At 41.8% G+C, this 15044-nt stretch overlaps 1 protein-coding gene and 1 long non-coding RNA gene across 11 annotated transcripts in view; one reads left to right on the top strand and one right to left on the bottom strand.

The window, feature by feature from the left end:
• ZMIZ1 (zinc finger MIZ-type containing 1) overlaps positions 1–15044 on the bottom strand; it is a 348947-nt gene that overhangs the window by 62474 nt on the left and 271429 nt on the right. Inside the window, exon 1 of one of the 8 annotated variants that reach the window (XM_056531362.1) lies at positions 1538–1691. The exons of 6 other annotated variants lie outside the window; for them this stretch is intronic. The gene's annotated coding sequence lies outside the window, so the exon portion shown is untranslated. Of the gene's footprint in view, positions 1–972; positions 1426–1537; positions 1692–15044 lie in introns of those variants that run through there. One more of the 8 variants, XM_056531363.1, reaches the window with a different exon arrangement.
• LOC130282747 (uncharacterized) overlaps positions 11185–15044 on the top strand; it is a 40703-nt gene continuing 36843 nt past the window's right edge. For all 3 annotated transcript variants that reach the window (XR_008846517.1, XR_008846516.1, XR_008846518.1), the window contains exon 1: positions 11185–11362. This is a non-coding gene — a long non-coding RNA (uncharacterized LOC130282747). The remainder of the gene's footprint in view (positions 11363–15044) is intronic.

Below are 15044 nucleotides of genomic sequence, written 5' to 3'. Positions count from 1 at the left end.
TAATAGAACTGGGTCATGTATAACCAGAATAAGACTACAATGAAGCAACATTAGCCCGAAAGCCAGGATGCTTTGCTTGGTACTTACATAAAAAAGCCCTCCAATGCATTTACTAGTATTATTACATACAATTCTACAGCTGATCAGAATCACATAGTATATACAACAGAAAATACTAAATCCCTGCACCCTTCCAGTACAGAGGGGCCAAACACAAACATAACATGAAGGTGGAGAATTCTATGACTTATTAACATTAGGTAGCAGCCAGTGATCACCATGCGTACAGCTCCATGTGAGGTCCTGAGCTCTCCAGTACTACACATGACTTGTCACTATGTACAACTGCAGCATCCGGATCCGTCTCCCAGCCAATAGACGCAGGGCTCACTATGTCAATGTAAATCCCTTTATCTTCCTAATTCCCATTCCCCAACACACTGTACAGAACACACTATTCCCAGGAAGAAAAATGAGTCACTGTCAACATGACGGAGGGCCATCAGGCCACAATAACTATCACGACACATACGATTGAAGAAGTCCACAGAGGAGTCACACAACTTTTGCTCATGTTGACAGCGGTATGTCAGAATCCTGACTGCAGCACACAGCAATATTTTTGTAAACATTCAACAATCCTTCATTTATTTATAATAGTAAGCACCCAACCATGGTGCAGGCACGGATATCAGCAAGGCATCTCTACTTGTCTGCTGCAGAGATTTCCTAGCCCAGGTACCATGCCCGTTTTCCCCTCCAGAGGCCTGCTAGGTGCTGCAGTCCCTGTACTGTTACAGGGCTAGGCCCGCCCCCCTTCCCCTTACACATACTGTAGCATCATCTCACCATGCACTGCAACTCTCCACCCACAATGCACTATTTAAAAGGCATACAGTCTATACAGAGCAGAATCAAAGCCTGTGCAGCAGCACCTCGCTCCCCCTCCTCCCCAAGAAGAGAGCTACTTACCCACAAGTTTATTCAAACCAGTCCTGCGGCTCACTTCCCCCCCACCCCTTTGCTCCTCCTGTGCTCCACACTCTGTGTCTTCTGTTGCAGAGGGGGGACCACATATGTCTCAAAGCACTTCCAAGCAACAGCAGCCTCCCGGTGCAGAACAAAAGCCAGGCAGACTCAAGTCTTTAATTTGTGAAGCAGGCAGTAGCTCCCCTCATGCTGTCTCTCCTTCCCTCCCCTCTAAGGACACCCTGCTCAGTTTCTCTGTCTCTTCTGCCTGTCCAGCTCCTGCACAACACTCATCAATTATTAATTGCTTGTCTCCAGATTTCCAGGCAAAACCAATAACAGATGGGCTCCCTGCTAATGGCTCACAATGTACCAGCCAACTGGCTGTGTGTGTGTTTCCAGCCTCCAGAGACAATGAAGGGAATCAGGTTAAGGCTCCTAACTTCACACATGCCCAGGCAGACACAATGTAAGTCCCCCAGTGCAGTGCTGCAGTCTGAGCTGCTCACAAACCCATTAGCCAAGCAGGGGAAGAAGAAGAAGAATTTGAAGGGGGGTTTTGTCTCACCTCAGCACCATGCGGCAGGATTATTTAAGCCTTCCCTTTCCACGCTCCCTGTCTAGAGAGCTTGCTGTTTGCTGTTACACACACATACACCAAGCACACAGCAACCATACACACACACACACATTCACACTCAGGCAGCCTCAGTCATTTGCCAGAAGGCAGAGAAGAGAGACAGAGGAGGAGGAGGAGGTGGAGGGGGGGTAGTGGGAGAGAAAGGGAGGAAAGAAAAAAACCAAGCAGCTCACATTACAAAACTTACACCAAGGGGAGGTGCTAGGCGATATCCCTTAACCCCTTCACTCACACAGGCCACTGAGAGGTGTGTGGCTACCAGCCAACCAGCTGAGCAAAACACAACCTACTTTACTGATGGAGCATGTCATTAGCAATGGAAATGCATCAGCACTTAAGGGCTGCTTTTTTTCGAGAGAGAGAAAAGAAAAATTGGGGTATGTGACAAGCCCTCCCTCCCTTGTGATTACTCCTCCTGACTGCAGCTACATTGGACATGCTAAGTACCATTCAGTACATGATGGCAGGGACCACACTCATTCACTACAAATGCTTTCCTGTCTTCCCACGGCAGCCAGATTGTCTGGGAAAAGGCATGCAAATAAAGCAGGCGCATCATCACTGCTTGCCAGACTAGAACGAGTGAACCCAGCAAAGTGTGCATCCAAACTATCTACCCACCACACTGGTGCATCAGATGGACGACCACCGGGAGGATTACAGCCATCTATGCTCAAACAGATTATCTGAGCTAAAGTGGGTAGAGATCAATACCAATGCCCCACATAAAAGGATTTGGCATAGAGCATCATAATGCCTCTAAATGAGGCTTTCTACATTGAGGACTGGTTAAAAACAGGGACACTTGTCTAAAGAAAAAGCTGCTGAAAAAAATGTCAGATTAAAAGAAGATAGTTTCCCCTCAGCTACATTAGAGATAATAATAATAATATATATATATATATATATATATATATATATATATATATATATATATTCTGTAGCACTTTACAATTTTGAGGGCACAAATAAGGACATATAGACATGCAATGTTACATACTAAAAGTAGAGTAGCAAAATGACCCTAGAAAGTCAGTGCTAGGACAGGGCCAGACGTTTTGTACAAGAACTGTTCACATTTTAATAGCAGTGTTTGAAATTTTTCAGCAATTCATTTAATCGCGTTGATAAAATGATGATAAAAAACTGTAGCCAGAGATGTAGATAGCACAAAACAACAGGATTACGCATTTCAGGGGAGTCTCCCCCTTCATCAGATCAGTGTGCACACTGATCTGAGACTCCCCCGAAACGCGTAATCCTGTTTTATTGTTTTTATGTTCTTAAATAAACTGTCCAGTGTTTTGTGCTATCTACATCTCTGGCTACAGTTTTTTTTTATCATCATCATTGGAACCAACAGCGCCATCCAAGGGTCCTTTTGCTACTCCACTTTTGGTTTCCTCCCAGGAAAAGGTTCAACCTCTCCTGCAACCCAACCTCTCCAGCAGCGGTTCCTGCCTTCCTCTCTAACCCCATTTGTGGGTTGATATGCAAGTTTTGACTTGCCATAAGATCAGCAGCTATTACCTAGGGGTCCTATAGGCCCTGCTACATCTCCATCCCTCACTTATACTATTGTAACAGTAATTACACGAGGCGCCCTCTCTGGTCTCCCTGTTTTTTTTCTCCCTCCCTCACAAATGTTACATACTAAATATTCAGACAAAAGGAGAGCGTGGCCTTCTTTTGAGGCTTACAGCGTATGTCAGTATTTCCCAAACAAGATTCCTACAGCTGTTGCAAAACTACAACTCCCAGCATGCCTGGACAGCCGTTGGCTGTCCGGGCGTGCAGGGAGTTGTAGTTTTGCAACAGCTGGAGGCCCCCTGGTTGGCAAACACTGGTGTATGTCTAAATGTCCTCCTCCCTGCAATTCATTCTAACATTATGAGTAATTGATGCTACAAGGGGAGGACTAGGGACAAGATTCATCTGAAAGTGAGAGGGAAAGAAAAACGTTTTATTACGATCATGTAACCTGCTAAGGTAACTATGCAGAAAGAACACAGATCTAACTCCCCTGAATTATTATCATTCCCACTACTGGAAAACCTGGTTACACAAATAGCCCGAGGTCATGGAACCACAGCACCACTAGTATGTACGTTGTGTTCATTGTCAATGGGAAAGGAATCCTATTGCTTGGAATGAGCTATTTATTGGAGGAGGGGTAGGAGGTGCTTTTCATGTATAAGACTAGAAAGGACACTTGAGGACTTTGGGACCATGGTCATTCATTACCAAAACAACATAAAACATACAATTGGTAATTTAAAATTACTTCTAAGTAATAAAATAAATACATTTTTATTTTCTACTAACTGAAATGTGAGAGATATTGTATATACATAACTGTGATCTGTGGCTACATCTCTTCTAATTTAGAGGAGCGTAACAGGGTCTCAAAATATAGCTTTACGTAGGACTGCAAGCATCACAAGGCATAAACTGCAGAGCCCCAAAGAGGTACGTTTTGTATTTGGTTTCCTTCTCAGGAGCGTCACCAGGACATGTGTCTGCGTAGGTTATGTCATGAACTAATCTCATCAGTCCCAGTAAACAATATCATGTAAAGCGCTGCAGAGCGGCACTCCCCCTAGTGTCTACAGTGCAGGCTGCAGTTCATGGCTTGTTTATATAGGTTACATTATAATTATATTAACTTAATCATATGTTTCTGGCAAGAAGGAGGGGTGCAGACAAACAGCTTTTACTACTGCAAGATACAACTTGACCCTTAAATGCATTTTATATCAGCACTAAAAGGACTATTTTTCTCTGACTGGATGATTACTTTGATTCCTTCATAGCATTTAGATTTATATACACAGAATAACTAAAACTAAAGAACAAAATAAAATTTTCATGATCATTTTTTCATTGATTCATCCAGTAGGGGCTAAGAGCAGTATTCCATTAGTATTCCCTATTCTGCAGTGAGACTAGTCAGGTGTGTAAACATTATATGAAAAGTATGGTATTGGTATAAGTGTATACTACTGTATTTGTAAAGAACTATGCTTTGGAATATAAATAATGTTATATATGTCACATAAACACTGCTCAAAAAAAATAAAGGGAACACTGAAACAACACAATGTAACTCCACGTCAATGACACTTCTGTGAAATCACACTGTCCACTCAGGAAGCAACACTGATTGACAATCAATTTCACATGCCGTTGTGCAAATGGAACAGACAACAGGTGGAATTTATAGGAAATCAAGACCCCCCCCCCCAATAAAAGGAGTGGTTCTGCAGGTGGTGACCACAGACCACTTCTCAGTTTCTATGCTTCCTGGCTAATGTTTTGGTCACTTTTGAATGCTGGTGGTGATTTCACTCTAGTGGTAGCATGAGACGGAGTCTGCAACCCACACAAGTGGCTCAGGTAGTGCAGCTATTCCAGGATGGCACATCAATGCGAGCTGTGGCATGAAGGTTTGCTGTGTCTATCAGCGTAGTGTCCAGAGCATGGAGGCACAACCAGAAGACAGGCCAGTACATCAGGAGACGTGGAGGAGACCATAGGAGGGCAACAACCCAGCAGCAGGACTGCAACCTCCACCTTTGTGCAAGGAGGAGCAGAAGGAACAGTGCTAGAGCCCTGCAAAATGACCTCCAGCAGGCCACAAATGTGCATGTGTCCACTCAAACGGTCAGAAACAGACTCCACGGGTTTGGTATGAGGGCCCGATGTCCAAAGGTGGGGGTTGTGCTTATAGCCCAACACGGTGCAGGACGTTTGGCATTTGTCAGAGAACGCCAAGATTGGCAAATTCGCCACTGGTGCCCTGTGCTCTTCATAGATGAAAGCAGGTACTCACTGAGCACATGTGACAGACTAAGTCTGGAAAAGCCATGGAGAATGTTCTGCTGCCTGCAACATCCTCCAGCATGACCGGTTTGGCGGTGGGTCAGTAATTGTGTGGGGTGGCATTTCTTTGGGGGGCCGCACAGCCCTCCATGTGCTTGCCAGAGGTAGCCTGACTGCCATTAGGTACCGAGATGAGATCCTCAGACCCCTTGTGAGACCATATGCTGGTGCGGTTGGCCCTGGGTTCCTCCTAATGCAAGACAACGCTAAACCTCATGTGGCTGGAGTGTGTCAGCAGTTCCTGCAAGAGGAAGGCATTGATGCTTGGACTGGCCCACCTGTTCCCCAGACCTGAATCCGAATGAGCACATCTGGGACATCATGTCTCGCTCCATCCACCAACGCCACAGTCTGCACCACAGACTGTCCAGGAGTTGGCGGATGCTCATTAGGATCATGCCCATGCGTTGTAGGGAGCTCATACAGGCATGTGGAGGCCACACACACTACTTAGCCTCATTGTGACTTGTTTTAAGGACATTACATCAAAGATGGATCAGCGTGTAGTGTGGTTTTCCACTTTGATTTTGAGAGTGAGTCCATATCCAGACCTCCATGGGTTGATAAATTTGATTTCCATTGATAATTTTTGTGTGATTTTGTTGTCAGCACATTCAACTATGTAAAGACGAAAGTATTTCATACGGTTAGTTCATTCATTCAGATCTAGGATGTGTTATCTTAGTGTTCCCTTTATGTTTTTGAGCAGTATAGTTAGATTTCAGCTTCGTAAACATTAGTGTAATATTGGTGTTTTTTTTCTCCTGCATTAAAGCTGCAAATCTTTTATTATGGCAGCCCAGGCATATAGAAAAAAATTAAAATTTTCACTTGATAACCCCTTTAATATTAAAATGGGCATGGTTGATTAAAACTTTTGACACTTCTGTGTGACGAGTAATACGTTTCGTAAATGGCAGCTACACTTTAAGTCTGATGTCATATTTTGGTGTGGTTTTTTGTTTATTTCAATGAATAACTTATGAATAAGGAATGCAAACAACAAAGAAAACAAAAATGATTTAAGGAAAACAGATCTCTAAACTATTTCCAAGAACACTGTATAAGCTCCCAAAACACTCTGCAATAGACCATTACTGCAATAAACTTCAAATTATATTTGTGGTCAAGTCACATGTACCCTGAGTGGAGTGTACCACTTGGGTGAATAATTAGGCCTGAGCCAGCTGTGAAGGCTATCCTAAAGAAGGGGAATACCCTGAGTGTGACTCTAGAAAAAAGCGGAAGGGAGGGTGGGGACACCTTGCACGCTGCCGACAGCACCTGTGTGGATCAGGTGGGAATATAAAGACCAGACTCCTCCCACAAATCAGGCTAACTTAATTAAGTTAACCTTTACTTGTGGTCAAGTCACATGTACCGTGAGTGGAATGTACCACTTGGGTGAATAATTAGGCCTGAGGTGAGTCTGGCCGGCCATGAAGGGTATCCTAAAGAAGGGGGCAAAACACATCAGTTAGGTAATGCATAAATTAATGGTTAAGCATAACATACGTCATATGAACCCAAGATAACAGACAACATGCTCCAGTTAACAGCCGGAGGTTGGAAGGTGTCAATAGAACAGAGCAAAAAACAGTGCCCTTACTTAAACATATAAGTGATAACTGACAAAAGAGAAGCCCCTACCCCTGAGCTGACTCAGCCGTTAGAGAGCCGAAGCCAAGATGGAATTCTGGATGTACCACTTGGCACTACTGAATTCATAGCGCCTACTAGAATGGTGTTACTATTCTAGTGCTAGATATAGACAAAAGGTACAATGGAGTCTGTTAGCTCGAGAAATGGCCAAAACACAGACGTCAGTAGGCATTTAGATAGGTAGTGCCAGAAGAGGGAAATAGATGTTGAAAATTTGCAAAGGGTCCCGTGCTACACATTTAAGTAAATCCTATTGAACCATGCCATACATAAAGTGACAACAACGGAAAGACCCGCATAGACAATACATAAAAGAACATAACATACTTAATATGAGGTTTCGTGTACCAGTAAGGCAGTATCCTCATACTTGAAGGCGTAAAGAAGATTATTACTGCTGCGCCTTGAGACTTATCACAAAAGAAAATATAACGCGACCAGCAGGTATCCACACCAAAGAACTTAACATTAAGACATGTACAACTAAGACCACAATCAGACACATAGTAACAAACATGGAAGATAGAGATGACAACAACATGAGGCTCGTGGACTGACTGGATAGAATTGTGACATACGTAAGGTGTGTAAAAAGACGACTTAAAGCTAACCTGGAATGGCGAGGTCAACTGGCTGTAACAAGGCGTGTGTAATGACCAGAAAAGAAACTATAAAGATGAGGCTTCACGGATTGACGACAGCAATCAGCCTCCAACTAAACCAAACGTATAGAGCCAAGAGGTAAACCAAACCTGGTCATAGAATAATACCTGCTTGGGTATACTAGGAATGTTGCCAAGTGCTGCCATGCTATAGAGAATGTACACATGCCACCAATACAACTGAGATATCTGCGTAGAAATAATGCTATAGAAACTAAAGAAAATGACATATGGGACTTAACACATGCCCAGAACCATACTAATGTAATATAAGCATAGTAACATGGCATGTAACAACTTACACAAAGTGTCAATGCTCTGTTAACTAATGTGTAATGACAATACCAAGTAATATGTGAAGAAAAACTTAGAGTAACCTATAGTAAACTTACAGTAACAAAGCTATAGGAACAAAAGTGGGGTAACAAGTATAGCATGGCAAGATTAAAGCTACAATGACAATCTACACATACCAAACCTGCATCCATGAAAAACATAATGTGAACACTAAAAAAGACAGCCTAACCGGGTGAACACAACTATAATGACGGTTTACCGTACTGACCTGTCTACAAGAACAACGTAAGCGACGCTATCATAACAGACTAATATGCCTGACCTAAGCACATGAAAACGTGCGTGGAATACTATAACACAGAGAGTTAAAGGGGTACTCCGCTGCTCAGCATTTGGAACAAACTGTTCCGAACGCTGGAGCCAGGAGCTCGTAATGTCATAGCCCCGCCCCTCATGACATCACACCCCGCCCCCTCAATGCAAGTCTATGGGAGGGGGCATGATGGATGAAAGGTACCGTGATACTTTACCCTACTCCCTGCATCATAATTAGGCTAGCGAACAGTGCCTCTCTGCGATGTATGCAATCAAACCTCCCACCAAGTCCACAGCATCCGATGCAATGACACCTTGCATGCTGCCGACAGCATCTGTGTGGATCAGGTGGGTATATAAAGACCAGACTCCTCCCAAAAATCAGGCTAACTTAATTAAGTTAACCTTTACCTATGTATGTTAATCAACCTTTAGAATGTAACTTGGTATGTTAATGACAAGGGTAACCATAGGGGGTTCAGATGCACCTGGGCCCAGAAGCCAGAAGGGACCCATTGATCGGGAGAGCAATTCAAAAAGGAATCGGGTGAAAGAGTGTGTGTGTGTGGGGAGGGGCTGTCACAGATTTTGCAATGGGGCTTCAAGTTACAACTTTTGTTACTGACTTGAGATATACTGCACCAAACACATTTTTGTATACAATTTTATCCAGATCATCTGTGATGCAAACTTTATCTCCAACCATCCATTTCCCACTTACAGATGCTCAGTTCTCAGTTGAACTCCTGGAGTCTGCCCAAGATGTCAATCCTATTCACAGTGTGTGCTCATGTCCGGATCAGAAGACGTGGTGTAGACAGCTCAACCTGCTTGTAATGAGTCAGCTTGAGGCTGGTTTATCCGGTTCTGCTTCGGATGCTGCACATCCCTGCAGGACAGGCATCTCCCTATGAGTACACGGAAGCTCTGGGACATAGTACAGACAGTCCCTTTTAGGCAACGCCTCCGGCTATACTGCTGTTTTTTCGTATTCAACTTCAGTCAAATGTACAACCAAATTACTCGAAGGTCTCTCACAAAGAAAGTAAAACTATCTTCAGAATGTAAAAAGTAGTGGGTAACTAAAACATAACTCAGACACTTATGACTGCTAAGTGTTTTCCACAGAGCATACAAAACTTTTAGGACATTGACTAATAAAATTGTCTCAGCTGATAGTTTTGTAAAGGAAGTGGACCTGGTTACCTTTAGTACATTTACCACAATCACCATGCCTTAGGAGACTTTTTACTTTATAGGCAAAAGCAAACAAGGGTGTAACCTGACCGTCCAGGTCATCTGAAACAACTTCTCAACAGGCTACAAGGTGTTATGCCCACTTATCTCTGTACCACCACTTGATATTTGTAAACCATTATTATTCTCTTTAGTTTTTAAGTGGATTAAGAAGAGTCTTATGTTGGACAATCATAACATCAGTGCAGACCTACGTTCATGTGGATAAAATTCATTGTTCTATAGAATTTAATTTAATGACATTACATTAAAAAAAATTACAATCCAAATATTGAATTGAAAAAAATTCAGCCCAGAAGTCTACCACCAGTAATACAATGAACAGCTTGTGTTAAATAGATGAAGACAGAAAGGTCAAGAGTAGTCTTTATCTTCACAGTACGTGGCTATACACATCAGATAAAAATAGGGTGAATGTTGAACAACCCTTGAACAAACTGCCTGGTGAACTGTACAGATGCAACCATATACATGCTAGTCCATATAGGCCATTAAAGTTGTACTTATTGGCCATACATGATGAATGACACTAGGCGAAGGATGAATAATCTTGATGGGAACATCTTGATCTATGGTTTCCCAAATTAATGTTTGTGAAAGAATGATAATTTGTGAACAAAGTGTTTCATACAACTATTGTGTGAACATTTTTAACATGGCCAAGTTGCTTTAGATATTTTGAATTGGAGAAAGTTGGGTAGTCTTAAGTCAGACACAGTCACCCTTGCTGCCACATGTGTCTGTGTCAGGAACTGTCCACAACAGGAAAGCTTTGCTCCTGTTCTGGACATAACCTGACAGGGACAAAGGTTGCAGCAGGAAGAACCATGAAAGACTACATGGCACACAATGAAACACCAGAAAGACTACATGACTTCCTCCAGGGAATACAATAGCTGAAAAGTACGGAAATGGCAGAATTTTTTTAATACTTTACAAATTTGTAACATTCTGGCACCAGCTAATAAAAAAAATAAAAAATAATTATATATATATATATATATATATATATATATATATATATATATATACATACACACACACACTTTTTTTTTCTACAGCGCATCCATTACTCATGTAACTTATCAGAAAGTAATAGGTCTGTGACTGAATGTTATTGTCGCATAGTGGTGTCTAATCCACTGACTGGACAAACCACTGAACACGTTTGCGATCCTTATATGTTGCAAAACAATAACAAATAAGATAATGGCAGTAAAGAAAGCGTGATAAAGGAGGTGAGAAATAGGAAAATTGAATGGCACCAAGGCTACACATGATAGAAAAAACAAATGTCTTTTATTATACATTACAATAGACAACGCCATGTAAGAAACCTCAAATAAAAAGCTTTACAATGTAAAAGTCTGATGACTTGTAGCACAAAATGCCTCCACACAACACTGAATGTGTAAGCCCTCCGATGACAGGAGGTAATAGTGACCCAGTAAGACATGCCAGCTCTCCCAGCTCGACATAACCATGGCAACCATTCTCAGCACTAGATGTACAGGCTAACCGGAGGGGGAAAAAAGAGAAAAATACACAGGAATCCATTACCTAACATGCGCTAGATGATACACAATCTCTACTTAACCCTGCTGTATCTGGAACTACACAGAAGGAGATACACTGAAGAAATGACAACCTGCCCTACAAGGAACAAGACCTTCAAGGGGTAAATGTTAACCTTGACTCACTTCATCTGGGTTAATGGGGTTACATAAATACAAACCCGAGATACCATGTTCATGTGCCCCTCTCCCCCACCCCCTTCCCTGGTTGAACTTGATGGACGTATGTCTTTTTTCAACCATACTAACTATGTAACCCCCCCCACCACCCCCCCAAAAAAAAAAAAAAAAAAAGTTTTATCACATGATAACCATGAAATTAAAATTCACAGGACTAAACATGTGAGCAGGTACATGTACATGTTTTCGATAACGCCCATACATGACACTACCTTACTGCAGCGATTGGTCACAGTTTTGCAGTAATTTAAGACCCACCAAGGGAGGAAAGAACCTTCTTCAGGAACCCCCACCAAAGAGAGCTGTCTGCACCACATAATAAATGTGCTGCACACCGAGGGAGCAGCCCATAGTTACATCTTGCGGCTCTCAAGTGTGACCTAGTTAGTACAGAATTCTTCTGGGTGTTGCCTAATCCTCCAGGTAGCTCTGATGTGTTTTTCACTTTAGTTTACAAACATTTTTTTTGTTCTCCAGTGAGAACCATGTAGCCAGGGGAAAAGCTTCAGCAGACATGTTACCTGTGACAGTCTGCACCTGGCGCAGTAATAATACTCAGTGCAGTATGTAGACTAGACACTTTGATTCCCTGGACATTGATTTATTTCTGTAACAAGAAATATTCAATATAGAAATGTTTAATTTAAGAAGGGTGAACATAGCAAAGAGATGGCTATATAGAATAAGTGAAAATGGGGGCCCCATCCTGGTCGTGGTCAAAGCAAACACTGTGGCATTTGTTTCCTCAACCTCTTCACTATCCCTTGTAGATCAGTTGAATGGCATATGGTTTCATCAGCTAATACTTGCTTGTGTAGAAGAGAAAAGCCCTCTCATGATCAGACTACCTAAAGGAAAATATAGGGGAAAAAATGGACTAACCTATCTATTCGCAGGCCCACAGCAACAGCTTACTCTGTAGTATATATGTAATTGGATTTCATCTAATGTGTTACTTGTTACATTTATTTAGTTTAAAGCGCAATTGATTCCAAGGCACAGTACATATAAAAAGGGGCTAAAGTACATAATACTTAGCCACTCAAAATAGATCAGGGAGAATCCCCACATATCCTAATAATACAAACAAACTGGGGTTGCCTTCATGAGAAAACCACTAAGAAAGTTACCAAGAAAAAAAATTGTACTCCACCTTAATGTGTCCCACAGGATAGGGAATAAGATGTTGATCGGTGAGAGTCTAACCTCTGGGATCTCCACCAATCCCGAAAACGTGAACTAAATAGCACGTGTTACCCTATATAAACAAGGTGATTTTAATGCCAGCTGCAAAATAAAACATGCAACACATTTTACTCAGCCTAAAAGTTTTTATTTTCAGTCTCCATACTAGCTCAGTGGATGTTACATAGCAAAGGTAGAGTGTAATTAAACAGTGCCACCTAGTGACTATAAAATAATTAAAGCTAGAAATTAAGGTGGCCACACACCTCAGAGAGCAGTTGTACAAATGCACACATGCTTGGCTATGAAAAGGCTACTAGTGTTTTCAACAGGGAGCTGGTAGCAAGCTGCTGCTGCCAGACACTTCTATTTGCAGACTTTCTACTTTGAAAATAAATGATTGGGCATATTGAAATTTTCACTGACACCTGCTGTCCGGCAAAGTTGTGTCGCCCCCGTTACATTTGAGATAGTTGGCTGGTTCCCCTGAAATTGGCATTTTCACCGGACTCTTGTCTAATCTATATGGCCACCTTTACAGTAGCTGTAATGTGTGTGCTTTCGTGAGATGGCATAATGAGACTGTGACTACATTCTCTGCATAAAATATCTTTCTATATATGAACATTAAATAGATGGTCTTATGCAAAACCAAGCAACATCCTTCTATCGCTTTATGTTTTGTGGTTGTTAACAGTAGATCTATTTACATACCGAGAGTCTCTTTATATGTAATTATTTATAATAAGCCTGATGTACACAGAACAACAAAACAAACAGAGATATAGCCATATATACTGCAGTCTGCATAGCATATGACTTTTGCCAAGCTGTCTCATTTCCATAGTCTTTACGATGAGGTTGTCAGGTATCTTATCTCTATTAGAGATGAGCAAATCTGCCAAGATTTGTTTCAGGTTTGAATCAACAATTCTGACTGTCAGATTTTTTTTTTTTTTTTTTTATGCAGATCCCATTACAATATCTACAGGTGCAGGGTCTCCTTTCTAAAGCATGTGTCCCTGATCATGTACAGTATACTGATTGGCTGAGCAGGGGAAGACTGCTTGACCCAGAAAAAGTAGTAAATGGAAGTTTCAGTGCATGCAGCATCACCGCTTACCTTCAGGTCACTCAGTGCACAGGAGTAGGGACGAAAGAATCACAAAAAATTCTGATAAATTAATCAGAATTTTTGTGTGAAATTTGCATCAAATCAATTTGCTTATCGATTAACCCTTACCAACCAGTTTAGGTATCTTGTATAATGAAAAACAGCCACCAGACCAAAGACAATATAGGAAAACCACATCTTCCTTTATCTCATACGACCATATTACCCATATTTCCATGAAGTAAATAGAAGTGGAGCACAGTGGAGTGGAGACATTTGTCTATGGCCTGGGGGGCACCAAAAGGAATTAGTAATTAACATATAAAAATAAAATGAAATTTTCCAGTAAGTCAGTTTCTGCTAACTACAAATAGCTGCTATATAAATACACTGGCATGATGGGCTAGTGCCCTCCTCCAAAACTCTAATCTGTGTGATATTTTTAACCTGGTTGGATGTATTTCAATCCGCGTTTATCTGAAAGTCATAGCATTTGCTTTATCGAAAGAGGAATTATCCTACAATGGTTACCAGGCTGCATAGTTGTATTTGATACAGCTTGCATATACAGTAAGTGCTACAGATAGTATCTTCATATTTCTGAGACTTGGTAACAGAAATGCATAGCTTAGTTTATCGGGAGGACATAGATTTAGAAGTGTAAATATGGACGTGTGCATTCCTTTTCCTTCCCCCACGTCTAATCACTGGCTGCTGACACAGGCTGTACCCCTCCTGTGTGAAGACTGAGCTAGAGGCACCCGAGAGGTTTAGGGGCTTGAGGCAATGCTCTGGGCAAGTTGCCAAATATTTTACAAGCTGACCTAAAAAATTGTGCTATATTAAAGTTTTGGAAGAACAAAAATAAGAGCAATTGAGGGGATCGATATCAGGCCCACATATAGCTCCCTAATGTATACCGCTAGTAGTCTGAAACAGTAATTTTTAATGCAATGCCAGGACTATCCTAATCCAGTGATATGTTCATAGGCAGAGCTGTAGATGGTGTATGTTGGCAAACTTGTTCGCTGGCTTATTGCATAGATCATGCGGCACCCTTTTAAAGAAAGCAGGTTCTGCCAATAAACAGTCAGACATACTGATTGTTGTGCGCAAGGGTCAAGTCATGGGGAAAAAAAAGTGTAGGAACTCACCCAAGATTTCCACTCAAGGGTTGGTCCTGCAGGACTCCTGCTAATGGGAATGGTGTTTCTTCTGTGGAAAAAGTGCAGGAACTCAGTTCCTACACATTGCTGCAGGAATATAGCCCTGGTTGTGCGCCAGTCAGACCCAAGAATTGTGCCAAA

Source organism: Hyla sarda, chromosome 7, assembly GCF_029499605.1.
Source record: "Hyla sarda isolate aHylSar1 chromosome 7, aHylSar1.hap1, whole genome shotgun sequence".
Classification (NCBI taxonomy): Eukaryota; Metazoa; Chordata; class Amphibia; order Anura; family Hylidae; genus Hyla; species Hyla sarda.
The sequence above is the reverse complement of the archived record's forward strand: the minus strand, read 5'-3'. Positions and strand labels throughout refer to the sequence as shown.